This window comes from Chelonia mydas, chromosome 9 (assembly GCF_015237465.2).
Source record: "Chelonia mydas isolate rCheMyd1 chromosome 9, rCheMyd1.pri.v2, whole genome shotgun sequence".
Taxonomy (NCBI): domain Eukaryota; kingdom Metazoa; phylum Chordata; order Testudines; family Cheloniidae; genus Chelonia; species Chelonia mydas.
This window is the reverse complement of record NC_057855.1, coordinates 54,631,305-54,657,640: the sequence shown is the minus strand read 5'-3', so window position 1 is coordinate 54,657,640 and position 26,336 is coordinate 54,631,305. Positions and strand designations below refer to the sequence as shown.

The following is a 26,336-nucleotide window of genomic DNA, read 5'->3' as shown; positions in this document are numbered from 1 at the left end:
CTTCCCTCCCCCTAGACAGCCACATCCCAGAAACCACATTTTATTCCCCCCCCAAAAAACATTTCTGTAAAGCCATCCTCATCCAGTCCCCCCAAACACTCTGGATAAAGTAATTTCAAATGATAAGATTGGGTCTATGAGTCAGCCACCCTCATTCTCAAGTAATTAAAAGCAGAACATTGATTTTGTAACGAGCATCCCACAATTCCTTATGCCTTGCTTTTATTTACAGTCATTATTTCATCCTCTCCAAATACATATAGACAAATAAGATCAAGGTAGGTAATTAAACCCAGCCTTACTCAAATATACCTACCCAGAAACCCATTAACTCACCTTATGGGACTTTCTTGGTGCACACTAAAACCTTATTTGTGCTGTACAGATTAACGAACTATGGAGTGGTTTCTAGCAAAGAGGTCTAAAACACCAAAGTAAGTCTGCAAAGATCCTGATAGTGAGAACTGAATTTTGTATGCTTCTTACAAATATCAGCTAAGAACAATGCCAGAAATTTCACAATCCCAGCTCCAAAAATATGACTAGCTTGCAACAATCTTAAAAAGTAAACCACTCAAAGCGACACAGAAAGTTAGCAGCGACACCACAATGAAGTTACACTTCGTCCTTCTTATTAAAGGTTTGTTGAGCTGTTTTGGGGATGGGAGGTATGTTGGCTGGGCTGATTTAAGAAGGGAATTATCACGCAGCCCTGAAACCGAGGTGGAGGGGAGGGTGCTGGGCTGCTCTCTTGTGGCCACTGCCAGCGTCATCATCAAAATCCCACGTTAATTCACCGATGCACCCCTCCCCCCTCGAGCAAAAGAGAAGAAAAAAGAAAACGGTGAAAATGGAGCCAGGCGCCGCGAGTAGCAGGTCTGGGAACACCCCACGTGCAAGTAGCAGACCCAGCTAACACACGAACAGCAGGTGGGCGCCCAGCTAACACCGCGGGCGGTAGGGGCCCAGCCAGAAGATGCCCTCCGCGGGCAGGCAGCGAGCCCGAGCCCGGTCTGTGCCAGCGCAGAGCGCCCTGCCCGGCACGGGAGGCAAGCGTAGTAGAGAGACCCCGCTCCCCGCGGGGGTCCCCGGCCCCGAGCCCGTTCGGGACAAGGCCAGGCAAAAAGTTCGTGCAAAGTTCGGCGGCGACAGCGCCGGCCGAGCCCGGGCCCATGCGCAGTAGTGACACGTAGGTCTTGCCCCCTCCCCCTTCCCCTCGCGGCTCCCGGGGGGCTACTGGAGCGCGGCTCTAAACGGCGGCGCGGGGCTGCGGGCAGGGAGGGGGCGCGACCCGCGGCGGGGGGAGCGGGACAGACAGCTCCCTTTGCTGCTGCCGCGTCTCAGCCTCCACGTCGGCAGCTCAGCTCCGCTGCCCGCGCCACCCTTTCCAGCCAACTTGGTGCCGTGGGCCCAGCCCGGCGCCTCGGCTGCAGCGGGTGCGGGGTGACGGGGCTGGGGGTGCCCCGAGTCCGAGTCCCGGTCCCGGCCCCGGCCCGGCATGCAACTTACTCCGGCCGGTGCCCTGCTAGCTCTCTCTGCTGGAGAAGCCCCGAAACGCTCCTGGGAAAGCTGCGAGGCACCTTCCCCGGTTGCTATATAGGGCGGGCGGCTGCCAATCCCAGCCACGCACGTCAGAGCCATGCCCCTTCCCTTCCAGGGCAGGCCTGGCCCTGCAACCGCAGCGCCGCCGGCAGGGCGCTGCCCCAGTCGGGTCCAGAGGGGCAGCCAGGCCTCAGGGGGAAGGGAGAGCTGGTCCCCGCTGCCGGACCTTGGCTCCCAGCCACCCCCCGCCCCTTGACGGAGGCGGTAGGTCCTCAGCTGCCCTGAAGATCAACATGATAACCCTCCTCTACCTCCCTCCCCAGTTGCAAAGTAGGAGGAGGTGAGCTCAGCGGGTGTGACCCCCAATTAGCTGGGAGCCAGGAGTGTCCCTCCCCCAGAATTCCACTTCCCCACATTCTGACAGTCCAGTCAAACGTCAGGGTTGACCTGTCGTTTTGGAAAGTACAGGTACATCAGCTACAGGGAAAAAGTCACTTTGATTTCTGGACCAGTGTCCACAGGAGGAGTTACAGTTCTAGAGCTGTACTGGTAAATTATACCACTATAGTTCTGCTGCTTTCCCTGTTTAGGCAAGCCCTTAGTATTAATTCACTAATGTATGGAGTGTGTTTTGAAAAGCAAAGACCCAAAGTGCTAATATAAGGTCTAAGTACTATTTTAGTACCTATGTTTCCTATGGCTCACCTTTTACATATAAAGAAAAGGAGTACTTGTGGCACTTTAGAGACTAACCAATTTATCTGAGCATAAGCTTTCGTGAGCTACAGCTCACTTCATCGGATGCATTGCTGTAGCTCACGAAAGCTTATGCTCAAATAAATTGGTTAGTCTCTAAGGTGCCACAAGTCCTCCTTTTCTTTTTGCGAATACAGACTAAACACGGCTGTTACTCTGAAACCTTTTACATATAGCACTTTACACAACGTCATCTTTTGCTGCTTTGAACACTCTCACCCTACACGCTAAATAGCCAGCCTCTACTCAGTCACACCTGTCTTTAAAGCATACTTCTGTAAAATGTCTGAACGTTAATCTAAACAAGGATATAAAAATACATTTGCTTGGTACAGAGATTAACCTAGTGAGGAGGGCTTTAAACTAGGTTCACCGGGGGAAGGAGACCAAAGCCCTGAGGTAAGTGGGCAAGCAGGATACCGGGAGGAAGCACAGGCAGGAATGTCTGTGAGGGGAGGGCTCCTACCTCATACCGAGAATGAGGGGCGATCAGCAGGTTATCTCAAATGCCTATATACAACTGCACAAAGCCTTGGAAACAAGCAGGGAGAACTGGAGGTCCTGGTGAAGGCAAGGAATTATGATGTGATTGGAATAACAGAGACTTGGTGGGATAACTCACATAACTGGAGTACTGTCATGGATGGTTATAAACTGTTCCGGAAGGACAGGCAGGGCAGAAAAGGTGGGGGAGTAGCACTGTATGTAAGGGAGCAGTATGACTGCTCAGAGCTCCGGTATGAAACTGCAGAAAAACCTGAGTGTCTGGATTAAGTTAGAAGTGTGACCAACAAGAGTGATGTAGTGGTGGGAGTCTGCTATAGACCACCGGACCAGGGGGATGAGGTGGATGAGGCTTTCTTCCGGCAACTCGCAGAAGCTACTAGATCGCACGCCCTGGTTCTCATGGGCGACTTTAATCATCCTGATATCTGCTGGGAGAGCACTACAGCTGTGCATAGACAATCCAGGAAGTTTTTGGAAAATGTAGGGGACAATTTCCTGGTGTAAGTGCTGGAGGAGCCAACTAGGGGGAGAGCTTTTCTTGACCTGCTGCTCACAAACCGGGAAGAATTAGTAGGGGAAGCAAAAGTGGATGGGAATCTGGGAGGCAGTGACCATGAGTTGGTCGAGTTCAGGATCCTGACACAGGGAAGAAAGGTAAGCAGCAGAATACGGACCCTGAACTTCAGGAAAGCAGACTTCGACTCCCTCAGGGAACAGATGGCCAGGATCCCCTGGGGGAATAACATGAGGGGGAAAGGAGTCCAGGAGAGCTGACTGTATTTCAAAGAATCCCTATTGAGGTTACAGGGACAAACCATCCCGATGTGTCGAAAGAATAGTAAATATGGCAGGCGACCAGCTTGGCTTAACAGTGAAATCCTTGCGGATCTTAAACATAAAAAAGAAGCTTACAAGATGTGAAAGATTGGACAAATGACCAGGGAAGAGTATAAAAATGTTGCTCGGGCATGTAGGAATGAAATCAGGAGGGCCAAATCGCACCTGGAGCTGCTGCTAGCAAGAGATGTTAAGAGTAACAAGAAGGGTTTCTTCAGGTATGTTGGCAACAAGAAGAAAGCCAAGGAAAGTGTGGGCCCCTTACTGAATGAGGGAGGCAACCTAGTGACAGAGAATGTGGAAAAAGCTAACGTACTCAATGCTTTTTTTGCCTCTGTCTTCACGAACAAGGTCAGCTCCCAGACTGCTGCGCTGGGCAACACAGCATGGGGAGTAGGTGGCCAGCCTTCTGTGGAGAAAGAAGTGGTTCGGGACTATTTAGAAAAGCTGGACGTGCACAAGTCCATGGGGCCGGATGAGTTGCATCCGAGAGTGCTAAAGGAGTTGGCGGCTGTGATTGCAGAGCCATTTGGCCATTATCTTTGAAAACATGGCAATCCGGGGAAGTCCCGGACGACTGGAAAAAGGCTAATGTAGTGCCCATCTTTAAAAAAGGGAAGAAGGAGGATCCTGGGAACTACAGACCAGTCAGCCTCACCTCAGTCCCCGGAAAAATCATGGAGCAGGTCCTCAAGGAATCAATCCTGAAACACTTAGACCGAGAGGAAAGTGATCAGGAACAGTCAGCATGGATTCACCAAGGGAAGGTCATGCCTGACTAATCTAATCGCCTTCTATGATGAGATTACTCGTTCTGTGGATGAAGGGAAAGCAGTGGATGTATTGTTTCTTGACTTTAGCAAAGCTTTTGACACAGTCTCCCACAGTATTCTTGTCAGCAAGTTAAAGAAGTATGGGCTGGATGAATGCACTAGAAAGTTGGCTAGATTGTCGGGCTCAACGGGTAGTGATCAATGGCTCCATGTCTGGATGGCAGCCGGTATCAAGTGGAGTGCCCCAAGGGTCGGTCCTGGGTCCCGGTTTTGTTCAATATCTTCATAAATGATCTGGAGGATGGTGTGGATTGCACTCTCAGCAAATTTACGGATGATACTAAACTAGGAGGAGTGGTAGATACGGTGGCAGGTAGGGATAGGATACAGAGGGACCTAAACAAATTGGAGGATTGGGCCAAAAGAAATCTGATGAGGTTCAACAAGGATAAGTGCAGGGTCCTGCACTTAGGACGGAAGAATCCAATGCACCGCTACAGACTAGGGACCCAATGGCTAGGCAGCAGTTCTGCGGAAAAGGACCTAGGGGTGACAGTGGACGAGAAGCTGGATATGAGTCAACAGTGTGCCCTTGTTGCCAAGAAGGCCAATGGCATTTTGGGATGTATAAGTAGGGGCATAGCCAGCAGATCGAGGGACGTGATCGTTCCCCTCTATTCGACATTGGTGAGGCCTCACCTGGAGTACTGTGTCCAGTTTTGGGCCCCACACTACAAGAAGGATGTGGAAAAATTGGAGAGAGTCCAGCGAAGGGCAACAAAAATGATTAGGGGTCTGGAACACATGACTTATGAGGAGAGGCTGAGGGAACTGGGATTGTTTAGTCTGCAGAAGAGAAGAATGAGGGGGGATTTGATAGCTGCTTTCAACTACCTGAGAGGTGGTTCCAAAGAGGATGGTTCTAGACTATTCTCAGTGGTAGAAGATGACAAGACAAGGAGTAATGGTCTCAAGTTGCAGTGGGGGAGGTTTAGGTTGGATATTAGGAAAAACTTTTTCACTAGGAGGGTGGTGAAACACTGGAATGGTTTACCTAGGGAGGTGGTAGAATTTCCTTCCTTAGAAGTTTTTAAGGTCAGGCTTGACAAAGCCCTGGCTGGGACGATTTAATTGGGGATTGGTCCTGCTTTGAGCAGGGGGTTGGACTAGATGACCTCCTGAGGTCCCTTCCAACCCTGATATTCTATGATTCTATGACCTTCAGCGGGTTGATTTTAGAGTTTTTTCTATCTTGGGGTTCTGTCCTGCTGCCCATCATTGTACTATCTGAAGGTTTTGCATGTAAAATAGATTAGCAATAGCAAAAATCCCAACCGTAGGCCTAGGTGTGGTACCTGAATGGTTGTAGTGCTCTACCACAATCTTGGAAGTTATGGGTTTGAGTCTTGTCTCATCTTACACTGAAAGGTCACTTCCAGTTCATCCAGCTACGAAATGGGTACCTGATCCATTGGGTTAAGGCAGTCAAACATAGCCAGCTGTAATGCTAGCTTGTGTATGGGGGGCTATGAAACTAAGAAAAGGAGTACTTGTGGCACCTTAGAGACTAACCAATTTATTTGAGCATAAGCTTTTGAGAGCTACAGCTGTAGCTCACGACAGCTTATGCTCAAATAAATTGGTTAGTCTCTAAGGTGCCACAAGTACTCCTTTTCTTTTTGCGAATACAGACTAACACGGCTGTTACTCTGAAACCTATGAAACTAAGGTATCTTAACTGGGAGAGACAAGGGGGGTGGGGGATGAGATAATATATTTTATTGGACCAACTTCTGTTGGTGAAAGAGAAAAACTTTCAACCTACACCAAGCTCTTCTTCAGGTCTGCCTTAACCATGGCAGCGTAGAGCCATTGGCACAGAGGGACTTTGAAGTTCCTAGCAGACTTCATGAAGTTATTGGCTCTTCTCCTTTATCAGGTATAGACAGTGCTATCGGGTAGCGGGCTTTTTGGAGGGGAGGGGTGGTAATCTGAAACATTGTGTCTGAAATGTATAGTCTGTTTAACAGGCTGTAAAATCCTCAGGGAAAGAACTCAGTTGTTCCCTACTTTTATATAGTGACACGCATACAGACAGTATTTAATTAAGTAGACTGAAAAGACCCATTAGGGCAGTGGTTCTCAAACTTTTGTACTGGTGACCCCTTTCACATAGCAAGCCTCTGAGTGTGACCCCCCGCCCCGTTATAAATTAAAAACACTTTTTTGTATATTTAACACTATTATAAATGCTGGAGGCAAAGCGGGGTTTGGGGTGGAGGGTGACAGCTTGCGCTCCCATGTAATAACCTCGTGACCCCCTGAGGGGTCCCGACCCCCAGTTTGAGAACCCCTGCATTAGAGCATCTAGTCCATCCCCTGGAAGCTAAAAGCAATAAACTTTCATATGCGTCAGCACACAGTATATATCCACTGGTCCTCCCACGAGCACATTTTCACTTCTACTGTTGTATGTGGCAGAGGCAAGGTCCATGAAGCTGGACTGACACAGCACAAGTCCCAGGCAAAACAGAGAAACCCTCCTCACCATTTCAGATTCAGTTATAGTTTAAGGTGCAACCAAAAATCAACCATATGTAAAATCTCTGGCCCTATTCCCTTCATGCAACTAAACAGCATCTAAACACCACACTAATATTAAACAAGGCAGTTCTAGTGTCTCCCTGGCCTGATTTCCAGGAAGCTGGACCCACATCCTCAACTTTTTAGGCTCCTAGCTTCCACTGATTTAAATGGGAGTTACAAGCCTAAATACCTTTGAGCATCAGAGCCTTATTTCCATCCATTTTCTCTGTGAAGAGACAAGCCCTTTTTAAGGCTCTGAGTGCAACTAGCTTCAGCTACACCCAATTAGCTCTTGTGCAGGTAGGAAGCCTAGCGTTGCCCAGGTTACCCTCAGCGCAGAGAGGCACTGCCAGATGAAATCCCAGTCTGGAAACCCCTACTGGGATTTATCTTCCTTTCCCCAAATCTCCATCTCATTGTCTGGCTCAATAAGGCATTCCTTAGGGACATACTGCATCATATCAGTGATGGGGGTCCACATACACCTATCACATTGTAGTTATCCACATGAAGTTACAGGCTCTCAGACATTACAGGTTTGTGGATCTCCTTCCAATATCCCTCAACAACTGTATCCTTCGGGAATCCTCAGGTAGCTTGGCTTTTTTACCATATGGCTCCAACTACAGAACAGCGACACACAGCATGTGCCACCAGGTTTTGTGGCAGAGGAGGTTCTGGAAGGGTCTATCACTGCCTCCACTTCTGGAGTGGAGATTTCTGTTGGGGGGAAAACCTGTCACCGGCTGTTCTCCTCAGAAGTATAAAAGCTTCCATAGAGGGAGACAGCCTGTCATCACCCATTCCTCACACACACACACCCAAGTGGTGTAGAGATTTCCTGTGGGAGGATAAAGAGAAAAAGCTTCAGGGATGCTCTGAGGCCTGTCGTGATCTGGTTCCCTGTCCTCCCACTGCAACCACACCAGTGGGAGCAACCTGTCATGGTCACTTCCCCTCCCTCCACAGAGTTCTTGAAGGGTTGTTTAGAGCCTGCTCTTCTCACCATTCCCTGTCAGGGTGACCACATATTGAAAACAAGAAAACAGGCCATCTGTCATGAAGGTATGTATAGGGTGGGTTTGGTAAGGCCTAGCAAGGAGAGCTGAGGCATCAGGGGAGAAGAGGGTGCTCGGCTCATCATGACAAGCAATGCCCAACCTCTCCTCTTCCTGGTACCCTGTGGATTTGGCTGTGTAAAGAGAGGGAGACTGGCTTGCGGACTAGTGAGAAGAAGAACCGACAACTAGGCATCATGGGAAAGATGTTAACGTGACAAGTGGACCAGTCCGTGATAAGAACATATGCTCCAGCAAACTATCATCAGTTTCCCTGGCTCAGCTGCAGGCAGTTCCTGCTTACGGCCAAGCTGAAGGAATGCACAGAAATTGGCACAAAACAAAAACCCTCAGGGACACTGGGTCAGGCCCTAAAAACAGGACATGTCACGACATTCTGAGAATGGAGAACTGGGGAGAAAAAAGCCTCTCTGAGCCCTCTGAGGAACAGATATTTCTAGGCAGGGAATAACTTGTGGCCCCTTAACTTCTGGTGCAAAGATGCTGGTCTTTCATGGCACATTCACCCTCGGACAACCTGGGATTTTGTTGCAGAGGGCAACAAAAATGATTAGGGGGCTGGAGCACATGACTTATGAGGAGAGGCTGAGGGAACTGGAAATATTTAGTCTGCAGAAGAGAAGAATGAGGCGGGATTTGATAGCTGCTTTCAACTACCTGAAAGGGGGTTCCAAAGAGGATGGACCTAGACTGTTCTCAGTGGTAGCAGATGACAGAACAAGGAGTAATGGTCTCAAGTTGCAGTGGGGGAGGTTTAGGTTCGATATTAGGAAAAACTTGTTCACTAGGAGGGTGGTGAAGCACTGCAATGGGTTACCTAGGGATGTAGTGGAATCTCCTTCTTTGAGGTTTTTAAGGTCAGGCTTGAGAAAGTCCTGGCTAGGATGGTTTAGTTGGGGATTGGTCCTGCCTTGAGCAGGTGGTTGGACTAAATGACCTCCTGAGGTCCCTTCCAACCCTGATATTCTATGATCTTTCCAGGGGCTTTTCAATTGTTTTCTGGTGTTGCAAGGGATGCATACTCTATTTTGCAGCCAGGGACTGCAGGTCTTGTTTTGAACTCAACCCAAATGTGCTAAAAAAAAAAAAAAAGTGGTGAATATGAATGTATGATTCATTATATCTTAAGATTTCTAAAATGTAACGAGTAAGTACCCATCTTGTGCTCTGGGTGCTTATCCCACACACTGAAATCACAAAATAATGCAAGAGAACTGCCCAGAAATAGATCTACCTCAGTTGCATTAGAGAAAAAAAAAAAAGATGGGCTTTGCAGCATGCTCAAAAGGTTAACAAATCTAGGTTCTACAGCACAGATTCTCAAAGGTATTTAGGCTCCTAACTTCAATTGATTTCAATGGATGTTAGGATCCTAAATACCTTTGAGGATCTGGGCCCAGCAGACCAAGGAGGGAAGTGAGTTCCAAAACAGAGGACTAGTCATAAAGAGCACCTTGCAAGTTCCCTCTCGTTTATATTGAAGGAGTTCCAGCTTTACCAGCTCTGCTGATCTCGATTTTGGCAGTATTAAGGCTGCATTAGAAAGTACTTGTTTATTTCTTTTAGGCAGACTACTGTTTTAAAAGAAGGTAGAAGGAAAACTCAGAATGAAGGCCTTACACAAGTCAGAGCATACGGAAACTCTCCCATAAGCAAAGCAAGTTACTCCATGGAGCCAATAATTTGGCATGTTTTCATAGTATACACTCAGATATAAATATTGTTTATCCCTGGAAGAAAACCTTTGATAAGGTTGTAATAATGAAGATCACCATGGGGGGAGGGGGGAGGGAGAGAGGAAGAAGAGAGAGAAAAAAGTAGTTTGCTGTAAAAAGTGACTCAGAGTGGCATAACAGCATTCTATGCTTCCTATGTCAATGACTTCCAGACCAAATTTGCATCATTTACAACTGGATAGGAAAGAAGTTCTCACTGGAGATCTGGAAGTGAAGCTGTGTTCCTTCTGATTCATACATCATCACCAGTAATAAAGATTCCATTGGCCAAATTCTGCCATAGGTTACACCTATGCAACCCCACTGTCTTCAGTTGTCCACTGTCTACACTTGAGTGAAGGGGCAGGTTTGTATCCCTAAATGGTGCTCCTGTTGAAAAGAAAAGCATCCATACCTAGTATGAATGAATAGCCTAATCCTAACCAAGTAGCTTTATAAAGAAGTTCCCTTGCCATAGTAAGAAAGCTGACCAAAGAGTCTGAGATCAGGGTGAATTTGTGAGACTGTTTAACCTGACTGGGCTTCTCTGTCAGAAGTCTGTTTATTGATTACTTTACTTTCTGGGCACGTTGACACTAAAATGATGTATCTATCAGCCTATAAGCAATGCAGTGTACTTCTTATAGTATCACTGAATGCTCCATAGAAAAGGCCAAGCAAAATAGGTTTGAAAAATGAAAGTAACGTATTGGTTTGGAAAGAGTTCTAAAGTGAGCAGGATAGATAAGAGCAACCCCCACCTGCAGAAAGAGAAACTGCAGCAGGTTGGAGAGTAGGTGGTCATGATTTACCTGTGGTAAAGTGAGAGGAAGCACTGTGTAGTGGTCTGACTAAGTGGGGGATTTTCTTAGTGTTCTGCATTAATATGGCGTGTGCCTCTTTCCCCTATGTGTTTGTTTAACGAGGTGGTGGGAGAGGGTGTTCGTTGTTGCAAAGGGCCAGGTGTGACTACACATAGCAGTCTGGACCCTAGACAACAGCCAGGAAACTGTGGAATTTAGTAACCAGTGTGACCTAGAGTCCCACCCCATCTTGGGAGCCAGTCAGTTCTGGCCAGTGGGAGGACAAAGGGCTGAGGAGAGAGGGCCCCAATGATCTGACCAGCTGGTTCTGGCCAGTGGGAACAAAGGATGGAAGAGAGGGCCCTGGAAGGGTGATCTGTTTGCCCAGGACTGAAGATAAAGGATGGAGGAGGGGCTGTTGGGAAGGTGATATATATATAGGATGGTCGACTGGAAGGACGTGGCTTCTGGACTAGGGCAAAGGGCAGCCTGAGCCACTTGGATGATGGACAGACCCAGATGGACAGTGCTGGGACTTCCTAGGCTTGAGGGCCCCGAGAACTTTTTGTGCTGTGTCCAGACATACAGTAAACCCTTCTGTTTTACGCTGGCGATCTAGAGATCGGGGTTGCATTGCTCCCTCTGAATGTGGAGGTCCTGGGGGTCCAGAGCAAATAGACTCCCTGAGGAGACTCATGGAGACAGACAGGTGTGCTGAAGGCTCAGAGAGGTGAGGTTCCAGGAGGCGGTGGAGCTCAGGGCTTAACCCCCAAGAGAGAAAGTGACTCCCAACAAGTGCTGTCACACACTGAAGGGGGTTCCTCCCAGGGAACGTACAGAGCCGAGAGTGCATGGGTCCCGTGAGACCATGACAAGTGGTTAATGCAGAAGGCAAAGTCAGGAAACGTGAACTCCATTTCCAACACTGCCATGTCTTGCTGTGTTGGCTTGGGAAAGGCTCAACTTCTGTGTCTGTTTCACCAGCTATAAAAAGGAGAAGACAAGGATTATCTACCTCACAGATTGTGATTTAATTGCAGGTTGTACAGCACTCTGTTCTTTGGATGGAAGATACCACAAAAGAACAGTTATTATATGTGGCTAGAGAGAGAGAGAAAGCGGAGAGCTTGCAAAACCAAGCCCATTCTAAACTGATTTTCAAAGCAAGAGAAAGCAGCAGGCGCTTGTGTGAGATAGTCCTGCTATTTAATGCAAGAGAGCAATCTGGCTGCAGTTTTGAGTTAACTTGGGTTTTAGACTCTAAGGATTTGGGGAGACCAAAGCAGAAACTGCTATAGTTAAAATGGGGTGTAATTAAATACAAGTAAGGATTTCAGCACAGGGATGACTCTCAAGTAGCGTTTTCTAGCAATATTCCAGAGGTGTTAATAGGCAGACTTATGAATCAGGGAGATATGAAAAAAGATTGCCATGCCTAAGAAAAACTCCAGGATTCTGGTCTGTATTAAGGGGAAATGTTTGTCAAACATAAGGGACAAAGAAAGGAAGCATTCGTTTGTGGAAAGTTATATTGCTTCACTCTAAATTAAGAGCTAATTGAGTCAAGAATGGGAGAAGAAGCTTTCAGAAAATGAGTCACATGAAGTCTAGATTTAAGTTTCAGCTGGGTAGAAGTAGTGGCATAGGGTAGCAGGAGGGGGAAGAAAGTCACAGAAATTCAAGAAAATAGAAGTTTATGCTATTAAACTTCCCATTATTTTTGCTGTTTTCTGTAGATTACATTTTTCCCTTTAATAAATACTGTTTTAGCTGTTCATCTTGCAAAGACACCCTTCGAAATGGAGCTGCGCTATTGTTCTTCTTTCTGTTAAGCCAACACTGCAGAAAAACCGTCTCCAGACAATAATTAGCAGAAAGGTGTGTTTCAAAGCATAGATGGCAGCTTGCATTTTTAAGCAACAGTTCCCTAAGAAATTAGTATTGGGCTGATATCACAGAACAAAACATGGTGTTTCTGCTCAACATCCACCACTTATTTCCACTTTCTCAGTTTCTGGGATAGTTTATTCATTAAGAATATAAGAGCGGCCATACTGGGTCAGACCAAAGGTCCATCTAGCCCAGTATCCTGTCTTCCGATAAAGGTCGATGCCAGGTGCCCCAGAGGGAATGAACAGAACAGGCAATCAAGTGATACTTCCAAACGGGATTTGTATCTCATTCTGCATCGGCTGGTAGACTGATGTTCCTTGTCCATTCAACCTTGCAGTGTTTCTTGTTTCCCGATTTCCCCTCCTCTTGCAATTGCAATTTAGAATGAACAGGTGGTACTTTTTTGTATGCTGTTGCTAGAAGGTGCAGTAAATATCATGTAGCATGAGAATACTAGGGTCTCACAGCCTGTGCCTTTTCTTCTGGAGGCTATCTCCTAGCACAGATCTGGGGAGTGAAAAACAGGGTCCATATCTTAGCTTGGGGTCTCCCAATGTGCTGTCTGATACACATAATGTACAAGCACCCCTTGCTGATGCTTTACAGAGCAGTTTTATCTAAAAGGACCAGTTTACAGCATTTTTAAAAGACCATAACACTCCCTCCCCCACTGACTTGATTTAGGTAAGTAATTATGAGCAACCACTGCAATAAACTGTGAAAGAGTGAAGAAAAATGCCAAGAGATTACAGACAGACATCCCAGATAGACAAGGAGAAGGGAGCAAGGACAAAGAGTTAACTCCACAGTGGAAGGAACAGTAGAAAGCAACTACAAAGGAGTGATTAGAGAGGTATTGAGGATTTAAATATGGAAATTGTGATTAGAGAGAGGCAAAGAGTCCTGTGGCACCTTATAGACTAACAGACGTATTGGAGCATAAGCTTTCATGGGTGAATACCCTCTTCATCGGATGCATGTAGTGGAAATTTCCAGAGGCAGGTATAAATATGCAAGCAAGAATCAAGCTAGGGATAACGAGGTTAGTTCAGTCAGGGAGGATGAGGCCCTCTTCTAGCAGTTGAGGTGTGAACACCAAGGGAAGAGAAACTGCTTTTGTAGTTGGCTAGCCATTCACAGTCTTTGTTTAATCCTGAGCTGATGGTGTCAAATTTGCAAATGAACTGAAGCTCAGCAAAAAGAAAAGGAGTACTTGTGGCACCTTAAATACTCCTTTTCTTTTTGCAAATACAGACTTAACACAGCTGCTACTCTGAAGCTCAGCAGTTTCTCTTTGAAGTCTGGTCCTGAAGTTTATTTGCTGGAGAATGGCTACCTTTAAATCTGCTGTTGTGTGTCTGCTGTTGTCAGCCCAAGAAAGAAACCAACAGAACTCCACTGGCCATCACATATAGTCCTCAGCTAAAACCTCTCCAACACATGATGTACAACCCATCCTGGACAACGATCCCTCACTTTCACAGGCCTTGGGAGGCAGGCCAGTCCTCGCCCACAGACAACCCGCCAACCTGAAGCATATTCTCACCAGCATCTACACACCACACCATAGTAACTAACTCAGGAACCAATCTATGCAACAAACCTCGATGCCAACTCTCCCCACATATCTACACCAGCGACACCATCACAGGACCTAACCAGATCAGCCACACCATCCCAGGTTCATTCACCTGCACGTCCACCAATGTAATATACGCCATCATGTGCCAGCAATGCCCCTCTGCTATGTACTGGACAGTCCCTACGTAAAAAGGATAAATGGACACAAATCAGATATTAGGAATGGCAATATACAAAAACCTGTAGGAGAACACTTCAACCTCCTGGACACACAATAGCAGATTTAAAGGTAGCCATCCTGCAGCAAATAAACTTCAGGACCAGATTTCAAAGAGAAACTGCTGAGCTTCGGTTCATCTGCAAATTTAACACCATCAGCTCAGGATTAAACAAAGACTGTGAATGGCTAGCCAACTACAAAGGCAGTTTCTCCTCCCTTGGTGTTCACACCTCAACTGCTAGAAGAGGGCCTCATCCTCCCTGATTGAACTAACCTCGTTATCCCTAGCCTAATTCTTGCTTCCATATTTATACCTGCCTCTGGAAATTTCCACTACATGCATCCGACGAAGAGGGTATTCACACACGAAAGCTTATGCTCCAATATGTCTGTTAGTCTATCAGGTGTCACAGGACTCTTTGCCGCTTTCATAGATCCAGACTAACACAGCTACCCTTCTGATACTGTGATTAGAGAGAGATATTTTTATCTAGTTTAGAGAGTATGATGCTGGGTACTATAGAAAAATTGAATGTGATTCCTTCTACCTCCTTAAAACACTAATAATATTTAGAGCTGTCAAGCGATTAAAAAAATTAATCGCGACTAATTGCGCAATTAAATTAATCACAATTAATTGTGCAATTAAATTAATCGCAATTAATTGTGCTGTTAAACAATAGAATACCATTTATTTTAAATATTTTTGGAGGTTTACTACATTTTCAAATATATTAATTTCAATTACAACACAGAATACAAAGTGTACAGTGCTCCCTTTATATTTTTTATTACAAATATTTGCACTGTAAAAAACAAAAAAAAAAATTTCAATTCACCTCATACAAGTACTGCAGTGCAATCTCTTTAGCATGAAAGTTGAACTTACAAATGTAGAATTATGTACAAAAAACCTGCATTCAAAAATAAAACAATATAAAATTTTAGAGCCTACAACTCCACTCAGTCCTAGTTCTTGGTCAGCCAATTACTCAGACAAATAAGGCTGGTTACAATTTGCAGGAGATAATGCTGCCTGCTTCTTGTTTACAGTGTCACCCGAAAGTGAGAACAGGCGTTCACATGGTATTGTTATAGCTGGCGTTGCAAGGTATTTACATGCCAGATGCGCTACAGATTCATATGTCCCTTCATGGTTCAACCACCATTCCAGAGGACATGCTTATATGCTGATGATGAGTTCTGCTTGATAATGATCCAAAGCAGTGCGGACTGACTGACGCATGTTCATTTTCATAATTTGAGTCAGATACCATCAGCAGAAGGTTGATTTTCTTTTTTTGTGTTTCAGGTTCTGTAGTTTCCACATCAGAGTGTTGCTCTTTTAAGACTTCTAAAAGCATGCTCCACATCTTGTCCCTCTCAGATTTTGGACGGCACTTCAGAGTCTTAAACCTTGGGTCGAGTGCTGTAGCTATTTTTAGAAATCTCACATCAGTACTTCTTTGCATTTTGTCAAATCTACTGTGAAAGTGTTCTTAAAACGAACATGTGCTGGGTCATCATCCGAGACTGCTATGACATGAAATATATGCAGAATGCGGGTAAAACGGAGCAGGAGACATACAATTCTCCCCCCAAGGAGTACAGTCACAAATTTAATTGACACATTTTTTAATGAGCATCATCAGCATGGAAGCATATCCTCTGGAATGGTGGCTGAAGCATGGAAGGGGCATATGAATGTTTAGCATATCTGGCATGTAAACACCTTGCAACGCCAGCTACAAAAGTGTCATGTGAACATCTGTTCTCACTTTCAGGTGACATTGTTGTGACGCTCTGTGCCTTGGGGGGATGACCCACACCTCCATGTTCATCTTTATAAAATGATTGTGTGGTATCCAATGCAAAGTTTGTCATGTTGGGTGTCTTCGGAAGACTCATAATGCACTGAGCATGGTTATTATAGTGATGTTATAGTAATTGTTACAGTAATGTTATAGTAAGGTTATAATTTCATGTATATAGTTATGAGGCTAAAAATGTATCCTCATGACTTAAAGCAAGCCCATGCAAAAACTCTCGAAGAACAAAGAGGCAGTTCACACCTTGTCAGGGCGTGGATGGGACAAACCCAGCCCAGCCTCACAGGAACAATGGACACTGGCTTAGGCACCAACAAAAATAATCTGTCAGAGCCTTCAGGGAGTCACCCCGTTCCTTTGGGCAGTTTGGGACTGCGATGAGGTAATGCTCACCTGACTCTGAAGGGGAGGAGAGGGGCAAAGCCAAGAGGAAAGAAAGGACATGATAAAAGGGAGAGACATTTTGCCATGCTCTCTCTCTTCCACCTACATCTACAGACACCACCACCACCAAGCAACTGAAATGCTGATCAAAGGGGAGAGCTGACTGAAAAGCCAGCCTGTGGTGAGAAGCAGCTAGGTTTGTAAGGACATTGAAAGTGTTAAGATCAGCTTAGAATGCGTTTTGCTTTTATTTCATTTGACCAGATCTGATTTGTTATGCTTTGACTTATAATCATTTAAATCTACCTTTATAGTTAATAAATCTGTTTGTTTATTCTACCTGAAGCAGTGCATGTTGTTTGCAGTGTGTCAGAGACTCCTCTGGGGAGAACAAGCCTGGTACATATCAATTTCTTTGTTACATTGATGAAATTATATAAACTTGCAGCGACCAGCAGGCATAACTGAACACTGCAAGACGGAGGTTCCCAGGGTTGTGTCTGGGACCGGAGATATTGGCTAGTGTCATTCGCTTGCAAGTAGCTGGGAGCAGCTTACATGCCAGAGGCTGTGCATGAACAGCCCAGGAGTGGGGATCCTCACAGCAGAGCGGGGTAAGGCTGGCTCCCAGAGTCAAGGATTGGAGGGGCCTAGCAGATCACCAGTCCAGATAACACCAGAGGGGAACATGACAATTGTAAATAAGAAGCAGGCAGCAGTATCTCCCGTCAATGTAAACAAACTTGTTTGTCTTAGCAATTGGCAGAATAAGACGTAGGACTGAGTGGACTTGTAGGCTCTAAAGTTTTACACTGTTTTGTTTTTGAGTGCAGTTATGTAACCAAAAAAAAAAAATCTGCATTTGTAAATTACACTTTCACAATAAAGAGATTGCACTTCAGTACTTGTATGGGGTGAATTGAAAAATACTATTTCTTTTGTTTATCAATTTTACCATGCATATATTTTTAATAAAAAATAATAATATAAAGTGAGCACTATGCACTTTGTATTCTGTGTTGTAATTGAAATCAATATTGAATATATAGAAAACGTCCACAAATATTTAATACATTTCAATTGGTATTCTATTGTTATAAGTGCAATTAATCACGATTAATTTTTTGAGTTAATCCCGTGAGTTAACTGTGATTAATTGGCAGCCTTAATAATATTGTATCCAGTTTTGCCACTTCTTCAGATTTTGTTGCAAGTCTCAAAAATATTTGATGTTTTCCTTAAAGCCCCAGCTCCTGGAGTCATGTGATTACATGAGAACCTCAGCTGCTTGTGTTGTTAAGTTTCTGGCTGTCTTGGTTATAGAGAAAAGCTTGACAGTATGAACTGTAAAAGCTCAAAAATCAGAAGGCAATTATAAGCACAATGTTGTCCTGCTCCATAAATAGGGCTCCTCGGTGCAATAGTAATACAAATAATAATAAACAACAATCTCCTGAATGTGGTGTTCTGTCCCATTCAGTGGCACCGAGACACAAAGAGCAAGAGAGAGAAAAATGAGTTTGCTCTACAGCCTTAGCTAACAAGCAGTTGCCTTTTAGCTCATGTAGTAAGCTCCAGAGGTTCCAGGTTTCATCCCGACGACCGGGGTCTGTTGACATTACACATGCACAAGGGGGCTCACTATATGCACAGACAAACACTAATTCCTAATCTCTACTAATTCAAAAAACGGTTTCTCCATGTGTTAGATGCAGTTATATAATGGTACAGGGTGGATAAAAATCAATGATTTAAAAAAAAAAAATCAGATTTTTTAAATGTGAATGGGATTTTTTTGATAAAATGCTTTTTGAGGAAAAAACCTATCTAAAGATAGTTTTAATTAAGATACATTGTAGCTCAAAGATATCTCATCATGGAATAGGGATTATAAATTTTAATTCTATAGTATGAGACAATATATTCATGGAATGTTTAAGAAAAGTTTTGTAAATGAGTTCCAATAGGGACCCAATCTTATGGAGTACCACAGGCTTCTGTATAGATTATTTAGGTTAATCTTTCTATCTACCCAGTGGGACTCAGTGCTCATTCTACAAGATACCATCAGAGACGCTTAGTTTTGCTGTTGAAGAAAAAATCCAGAATACAAAACTTTGTTGTTTTAGTTAAATAAAACAATTTAAATGTCTGTTTCATGATGTTTTCCTCCTAATACAGCACGGCAAGAATCCTCCAAATATTAATGATTAACCTGTTGAATTGGAGATAGTTCACCTCCCAATGACTTCATAAATATCTGCTTCAATTACCTTTGGGAAATGAAATAACCAATCAATCATTCATTTTCTGATACAGCTGTAAAACTAATCTGAAAAGTTTTCAAAATAAATCACTTTAAAAATGTATAGTGTGTACCTTCTAAAAATGAAACCTATGTCTATCTCTGAATTGTGAAGAATATGAATTATGGTTATAACAACCAACAAGAATGCACTTTTATGTAGAAATCCATGATTAAATTGAGTCTTCCTGACTAGTGACTTAAATCAAATTTGATTTAAATCTAATCCACCCTGTTATGGCAATCTAAACTGGCAGTAAAGAAAGACTCTCTCTCCCAAAGCTGCAAGGCCCCTCTAAGCTAGCTGTGGTGGAAGAGAGAAAGCTTTGAGTACAGCTAGTCACACTATTTGTTACCAATAACATTTGTTATGGATTGAGGTTAGTGACTCATTCCTGATCTTCTTCAAATGTATGTATTCACCAAACAATTTGGAATTTATGAATAATTTTTCAGCTTGTGTTACTAACTGTTCACTTTGACTAGTCATTATTTCCGGTCACCCGCACAGCACTCTGTATTGCAGGGGTCTCAAACTCAATTTGCCTTAGGGCAAGTGCCAGTCCTCAAATCCTCCCAGCGGGCCAATAATGTCACTGAAGATGGTGTTCAGAAAAGAAAACGTTTACACTGTATTTTTTATTTTGAATTTCTTAGAAATAATAAAGCTGTCATACAACTTTATACAATTCTTCACCTGCCAGAGAGTTTTTAGTGTTTGCCTGACACCTGGCAACACTTCAATTCTGTCAATTTGTTGATGTTTGGCCTCTGTGACTGAGCAGTTGAAACCTTCAGGATTGCAGCAAGGTGTGCATCAGATAGCTGTGTTCGGTATCTTGACTTGTTTATATTCATTATGGAAAAAAATGATGCTGCCTCCATGGCTGACTCTGCCGGGCAACTAATGATGATATCTCTGTCCCTCTCCCCCAGCCAATGGAGCTACGGGGGGCGGCGCCTACAACGGACATTGCGGCCAGCATGTCCCCACTGCGTCTCTCCTCCAGTCTCTACTCCGCGGGCCGCAGTGGGGAGGTTCTCGGGCCGCAGATGCCCCACGGGCCGGGAGTTTGAGACCCCTGCTGTATTGTTTCTGCTCCCTGGTGGATAACTGAAATTTTTACTGCACTATGCATTGTGGGTTTTCAAACAACAGACAATCATTTTTTTTAAATTAAATACTCGGTAGCTGTCCTCATCCTTGTCATAGAATATCAGGGTTGGAAGGGACCTCAGGAGGTCATCTAGTCCAACCCCCTGATCAAAGCAGGACCAATCTCCAGCTAAATCATCCCAGCCAGGGCTTTGTCACACAGCCCAGTCAATGACAGCCCACTGCACTCAACACTTTAATCATATGAAAATATTTATGAATCAGGTGGTTTTTTTTTTTTTTTACACTATTTGGCCAGCTCTACTTTTAAGCAATGCACCAGTCCCTCCTCAGACTCGGAGATCCCCTCAAACACATGCCTCTACATAGTAACTGCTGAACTCTTAGTTGTGAACCTATAAGCATATGTAACAATAGGCCTAATGTAATTTGTACCTTAAATTTAAACATGGTATTTTCACTCTGCCAGGCCAGTGATATCCCCTTTCTCTGTGGCTTTTCGTTCAATAGCTGTTAAACAAATTTAAGTCCAACTCTGTCTCTTACAAACAGAGATAAATACAAATCTGTACATAAGTGAGCAACTGAAACAATTAGGGCCTGATCTGAATAGGTGCAGAGCACCCCCAATTCCCTTTGAGAATAGCAGGGCTGGCTCAAAAAGGGTGTCCAGCCTGCAATCCCCCAGGGAGGGAGGGAGGGAGAGAGAGAGAGAGAGAGAGAGACAGACACACACAAAGAAAATTCTCCTTTGTGCTCCATACAGGACTGCCGCTGGGGCAAAGAGGAACACCGACAAATGCATTTAAGTAGTTCCTGGCACCTTCCTCTGCCCAGGTGTGCTCTGCTGCCCCAGTTAGGGCTTTCTCTGATCCCACCTCTGCAGCTGCTGCCTCACTGCTGCCTCTGTTAGGCCAATTCCTTCATCTGACTCCATCCCTTCCCTGCAACCTTATGTTACCTGCTGCATTCTCTCACCCTCCTCTCCTCATGCCCCCACAGCCTGTCCTTGCCATGCTGCTGCATCCTTGCCACATAGCCTCTCTTCTACCTAGAGCCTAAAATCAGGCTTGTCTTTGATTCATTGTAGAAGATGCATAGAATATACAGGTTTAATTCTAAGCACATGGGAGTGCATGGATGGTTATGTAGGAGGGGCCTCAATTGTGGGGAATTGCAGGTGGCCTGGAAGTGCTTGAACCAGCTCGAGCTAATGGATGTTGTGAATGCTCAGCACCTCTCAGACACAGGCTTTTAATTAGAAGTTTCATACAAACCACTGCAAATTCTGTTAGAAAAGATGTGGAGAGACTGATATTAGCATAGGCCTCGCTCATGCAAGCTATTTACCCACACACCAAACCTACTCTGCCATTTGCTGAAAGCTGCTATGTGTGTTTGATGAAATCATGCCACTGGTCACATTAGTTCTATAAAAATAAGCTATTTCTACTTCACAAATATCGTTTACTATGTAAATATTCAAGATGGAGCCAAGCATCATCTTTCCTTTAAGTGTTTGATTACTGACATGTGTTTGAGATACCTGCGTCAATTTTGAGTGTGAAAGTACTATTACTGGGTAAAAAGAGAGTTGCAGAGAAACAATTCATAGAATCATAGAATATCAGGGTTGGAAGGGACCTCAGGAGGTCATCTAGTCCAACCCCCTGCTCAAAGCAGGACCAATCCCCAACTAAATCATCCCAGCTAGGGCTATAAGTCTACTACTTCAAGAAGAATCTGAGGTTGGTTTATAGCAAGTCTCCCTCCAAGACAATAATGACCAAAGAACTGACATGATTTCAACTCTTTCTTGTTAAGGTGTAGTGTTTAGTTACTGAGGAAATACCTTGCTAGATACATAGCTACTATGTAACAGCAGAATTTAGCTCGTGTGCAAACAAGCCTAATTTCTGTGAATTTTGCATTCACTGATATTAAGTGCTGAAAGATGTGGACATGTGGTATACATATTGCTTCTGTGTATGTATGCTTCATTCTGACCACCACCTGCAACATTCTTCCCTCTAAGGGAGAGCAGAGCATCACTGGAAAACAAGTCCAGACATTGGACTTCTTAAAGAGAGGGCAAAAATCTGGCCTTATTTCCACTTTTCACGCACAGATAACAAATCTGTTTTACTTTACAGTAATCCAGCAGCACTCTTTATCAAGAGATGTCCCCTCCACCTTACCACAATATGAAACAATCACGTAGGTGGATTTACAGAAGGGGGGGAGGGATAGCTCAGTGGTTTGAGCATTGGCCTGTTAAACCCAGGGTTGTGAGTTCAATCCTTAAGGGGGCCATTTAGGGATCATGGGGCAAAAATTGGGGATTGGTCCTGCTTTGAGCAGGGGGTTGGACTAGATGACCTCCTGAGGTCCCTTCCAACCCTGATATTCTATGATTCTAAGTTTGATTTCTTTCAGTTACTGAACTGGTAGCCAAAATCCCCCCCCAACCCCCAGAACAATCTCTCCCCTGAAATTGACTCATAAACATCTTTCCCTTGGATTTCTTCTAGTGTTTCCTATTTTTGGAGATCTCCCAGCATCTTTCTCTTTCTACATTCAGTAACCCTCTAAGCTGGACATGGCTCCTTTCATCAGCCTTTGCTGTTGAATAAAGAGTGACAAATGACATGCTTCCACCAGGGGCAAAGCACGCTGCCTCAGCAATGTAATCAGTGTCTATGTATGCAGAGCACGAGACCAACGTCAGCCCTACATGCTGCTGCTATTAGAACACAAGACCTAGTCCAGTGTTTCTCAAATGTGGCCACCATGGCCGCATGCGGCCACCAGAGGCTTTTCTTGCAGCCACAGCCTCCTGGGTGGTGACTGGAGGGGGAGAGCAGTGGCCCTTCCTCCAGGGCCACCAGAAGTGGTTGGGTCCTGTCCCCATCTGGAGCCAGAAACACCGGAGGAGCAGGCAGCCAGTGTGAGTTCCCCACCTTCCTGGGGGCAGTAAGGCTCGGGCTTTCGGCTTCAGCCCTGGGGTGGTGGGTGGCAAGCTCCAACTATGAGCATAGGTGCCGACTCCGTGGGTGCTCCGGGGCTGGAGCACCCATGGGGAAAAATTGCCCCGCACCCCACCTCACCTCCGCCTCCTCCCCTGAGTGCGCCTTCCCTGCTTCTCCTCCCAGCACTTGCCACCGCGAAACAGCTGTTTTGCAGCGTAACAACCTGTGGGAGGGAGGGAGAGGAGCAGGAACATGGCACACTAAGGGGAGGAGGCGGAGAAGAGGCAGGGCCAGGGCGGGGATTTGGAGAAGTAGTCCAATAGGGACAGGGAGGGGGCGGAGTTGGGGCCCCTGCTGCCTCGTCCGGCTCCCATCCATTGCCCCTGGCCCCCGCTGCCTCCCTATCCACCTCCCAATCTGGGGCTTAATTTGTCCCCCAGCTTGCTGGGGCTGAGTAATTCTGCTGTGAAAAAGTGATATTTGTATGTTTATTAATATCACTTTTCACTGCTTCCCAGTTAGCCAGCAAGTCTGATTCTGTGAAAAATGCTATTAACAAACATAAATATCACTTTTCACAGCAGCAGGCTTACTAGCTAGCAAGTCTAAAAAAAAAAAATACCAAAAAAGCAAAAGAAAACAAACACAAGACAAGAACATGCAAAGCATCTTATTTTTTGTTTCTATTCTGTTTAGGTCCAGTAAAGAATAGAAACAACTGTATTTTATTGTTATTATTGAGTTTGCAAAAACAAAACAAAACACCCCACAACGCTACATAAATAAATTACAATGATTTGGACATGTATATGTGCATATTTATTTGTTTTTCCCTAAAGTTAATTAAGTATTTTAGGAAAAATTGTCAGAGCGGCCACCAGCAAGAGTTGGTAGCTGCGCTCTGAAGCAATAAAAAAATTTGTTGTGAGAATTCCTGACCTAGTCCTTCCATCACTGTCTGTTTGTGTGCCTTTCTGAGCTGTGCTGCTACCCCTGCAGGGTACAGCACAGTAACAACAGTTCTAGACTCTGCTTCTGCACAGGGACTTCTTCCCTAATCCAACAGTTGCTGGAAGGCCAATTACATGAGCCTAGTTAAGTGTCTCTTTGGTAAGAGCATTGCTAGGAAAATGATAATTACAATAATAATTAAACAAGAGGAAAGGGAGAGACTAAAGATTAGGACCATTTTGTTTTTTAAGAAGTTGAAGTTTTTAGAAGAGACACATTGATCTTCCTCTTCCCTCATGTATCTTGTTGCAGGAACTAAACTACTTATATTTCCCAATAATCAGATGAGCACATAATAAATTGTGACATATTTAAATCAAGTCTACCTGTGAACTCACTGCTGCAAGGCATTATTACATCTAATACTATTTTGCACTTCCATGTGATTTGGATCAATGGATGAACAGTAGCTATGTTCACATCTTGAAAATTTACCTGACATGTACTACAAGTCAGAAGACTGAATTTACTAGCCAAAGACAAGAGGGTTGCCACCAGCAATGTCCAGAGATGAGCATCTGATAAGAAACTCAACACCCTGCTACCTTTAGGTACGAGGAAGGATGTTGGCATTTCTATTATGCTGCTTAAGGCAATTCCAGAATCTGTGTTGCTGGAGAGAAACTTCACAGAAGGCCTGGGTTCCTGTGTTAAGTAAAAAGAGCAGCCTCTTCAGGTTTAATGGAAAGCAAAAATTTTTATTGCAGACAAACACAAAACAAAACCTATCACAGACTGGCCACATTGTCTTCATGCAACTTAAATCCTTAAACACACACAAATCCTCCAACAACCCAGAACTTTCCAAAAGCATAGAAATGATTTAAGTAGGGAAGATTTTATTTCTCTAGTACTGTCTCCCATTTATAGATAGCAATAGATTTCTTTCACCTGAAACACAGCTCTTTAAGTACTGTCTCACTAGAGTCACAACATGTGAGCTGTGGGGCTCTGACTCATAAGTGCAGTGAAAGGAAACGGGAAAAAAATAGAGTAAGGGAGTTTTAATTTAAGATCCTTTGGGAAACATGTTAGTTTAACTTACAAAAGCAACTTCAAAAAAAATAAACAAGCCTTCCTTTAAGGCAGTAGTTCTCAAACGTTTGTACTGGTGACCCCTTTCACATAGGAAGCTTCTGAGTGCGACCCCCCCCCCCTTAAATATATAAAAAAGTGTTTTTAACACCATTATAAATGCTGGAGGCAAAGCGGCGTTTGGGGTGGAGACTGACAGCTCACAAACCGCCAATACCCTCGCAACCCCCTGAGGGGTCCCAAACCCCAATTTGAGAACCCCCGCTTTAAGGCAAAGAGGCTGATAAATCAAACCCTTAAGTGAAGTCTTCCCACTGTAGGTCCCAGTCCAGGATGAATTCCTAACCCACACTAAGCTTCTAAAACTAGGATAGAGAGCTGAACTGGAGAGAGCTCTCTAAAGCTAGAGCAAGCATAGAAGCTACGTTAAATTCCCAGGGTAGAGAAAGTTTTTAGGCTATACTTGTAAGCTAAAATAAACCTCTGAGTTATGAACCTCTAAAGTTTAATCCGACAAAGTTCCCAAACTAAAATGCACTGCTTTTCAACCCTGGAGATCAATTTGATAAATCCCTTAACTCTGCCCTTTATAAATTCTGGCCAGTCAGTCCCCTGTATCTGACTCAAAATGGAGTCTCACAGCCAGTAATAAACAGTCTCTCCCAACATTAAAGAAAGTTCCACTAACATGTTACCTTAAAATACCTACTCTATTATTTCAAGGTAAGAACAGTTAGGAGGAGGAACAGAGATGCTACCTTTACAGCATAAATCCTGCAATTGAATTCTACTTTCCTATCTTTTTGGGGGACTTGGTAAGGTATTTTAATATAAATAACACCACTCACCTAACTATTTCACAGCTCTAGTCCTGGGTCTGTATGCTGTCTGTGACAGACTATTGGATAAATAGTTCTTATCCAAATTAGGCTCACTACTTCCTGGCTAGATGTGTCTTCCTCAGATGACTAAAAACTTTGCTGGGATTTAAGTTAATGGCCCAAGCCACTGTTAAGATTGCTGGGGCTCTCTTATAGGGTTGCTACTAGGTGGGGTGTATCATGACCATGGGGTCCTCTACAGGGGGTCCTAAAAGGCCTGTACTTCTTGACATGGTGCTTTCCCTGGACCATATTCACAGCTTGCATATGCATAAACCAAGGCCTGATCTAAGCAGTTTTTGTACCAGTATAACTGTTTTTGTTAGTGGTGTGACTTTTTTCTTCCAAAATAACTACTGGTATAAAGATGCCTTATACCAGTTTACCACATTCCCATACCATAAGGGAAATAAACTATACTGGTACAACTACATCCACACTGGGTGGGAGGTGGCTTACCACTTTAGTTATGCTGGTACAATACAACTTTAGATCACAGTATACATCAGTAGC

The 26,336-nt window shown here is 44.4% G+C and overlaps 1 protein-coding gene across 8 annotated transcripts in view; it reads right to left on the bottom strand.

Annotated features, from left to right (window-relative positions):
* Positions 1 to 26,336, bottom strand: part of LOC102947701 (high density lipoprotein binding protein) — a 170,525-nt gene that overhangs the window by 128,241 nt on the left and 15,948 nt on the right. Inside the window, exon 1 of one of the 8 annotated variants that reach the window (XM_037909303.2) lies at positions 1,510 to 1,779. The exons of 4 other annotated variants lie outside the window; for them this stretch is intronic. The gene's annotated coding sequence lies outside the window, so the exon portion shown is untranslated. Of the gene's footprint in view, positions 1 to 336; positions 1,212 to 1,509; positions 1,780 to 26,336 lie in introns of those variants that run through there. 3 more of the 8 variants (XM_043522462.1, XM_043522467.1, XM_043522464.1) reach the window with 3 other exon arrangements.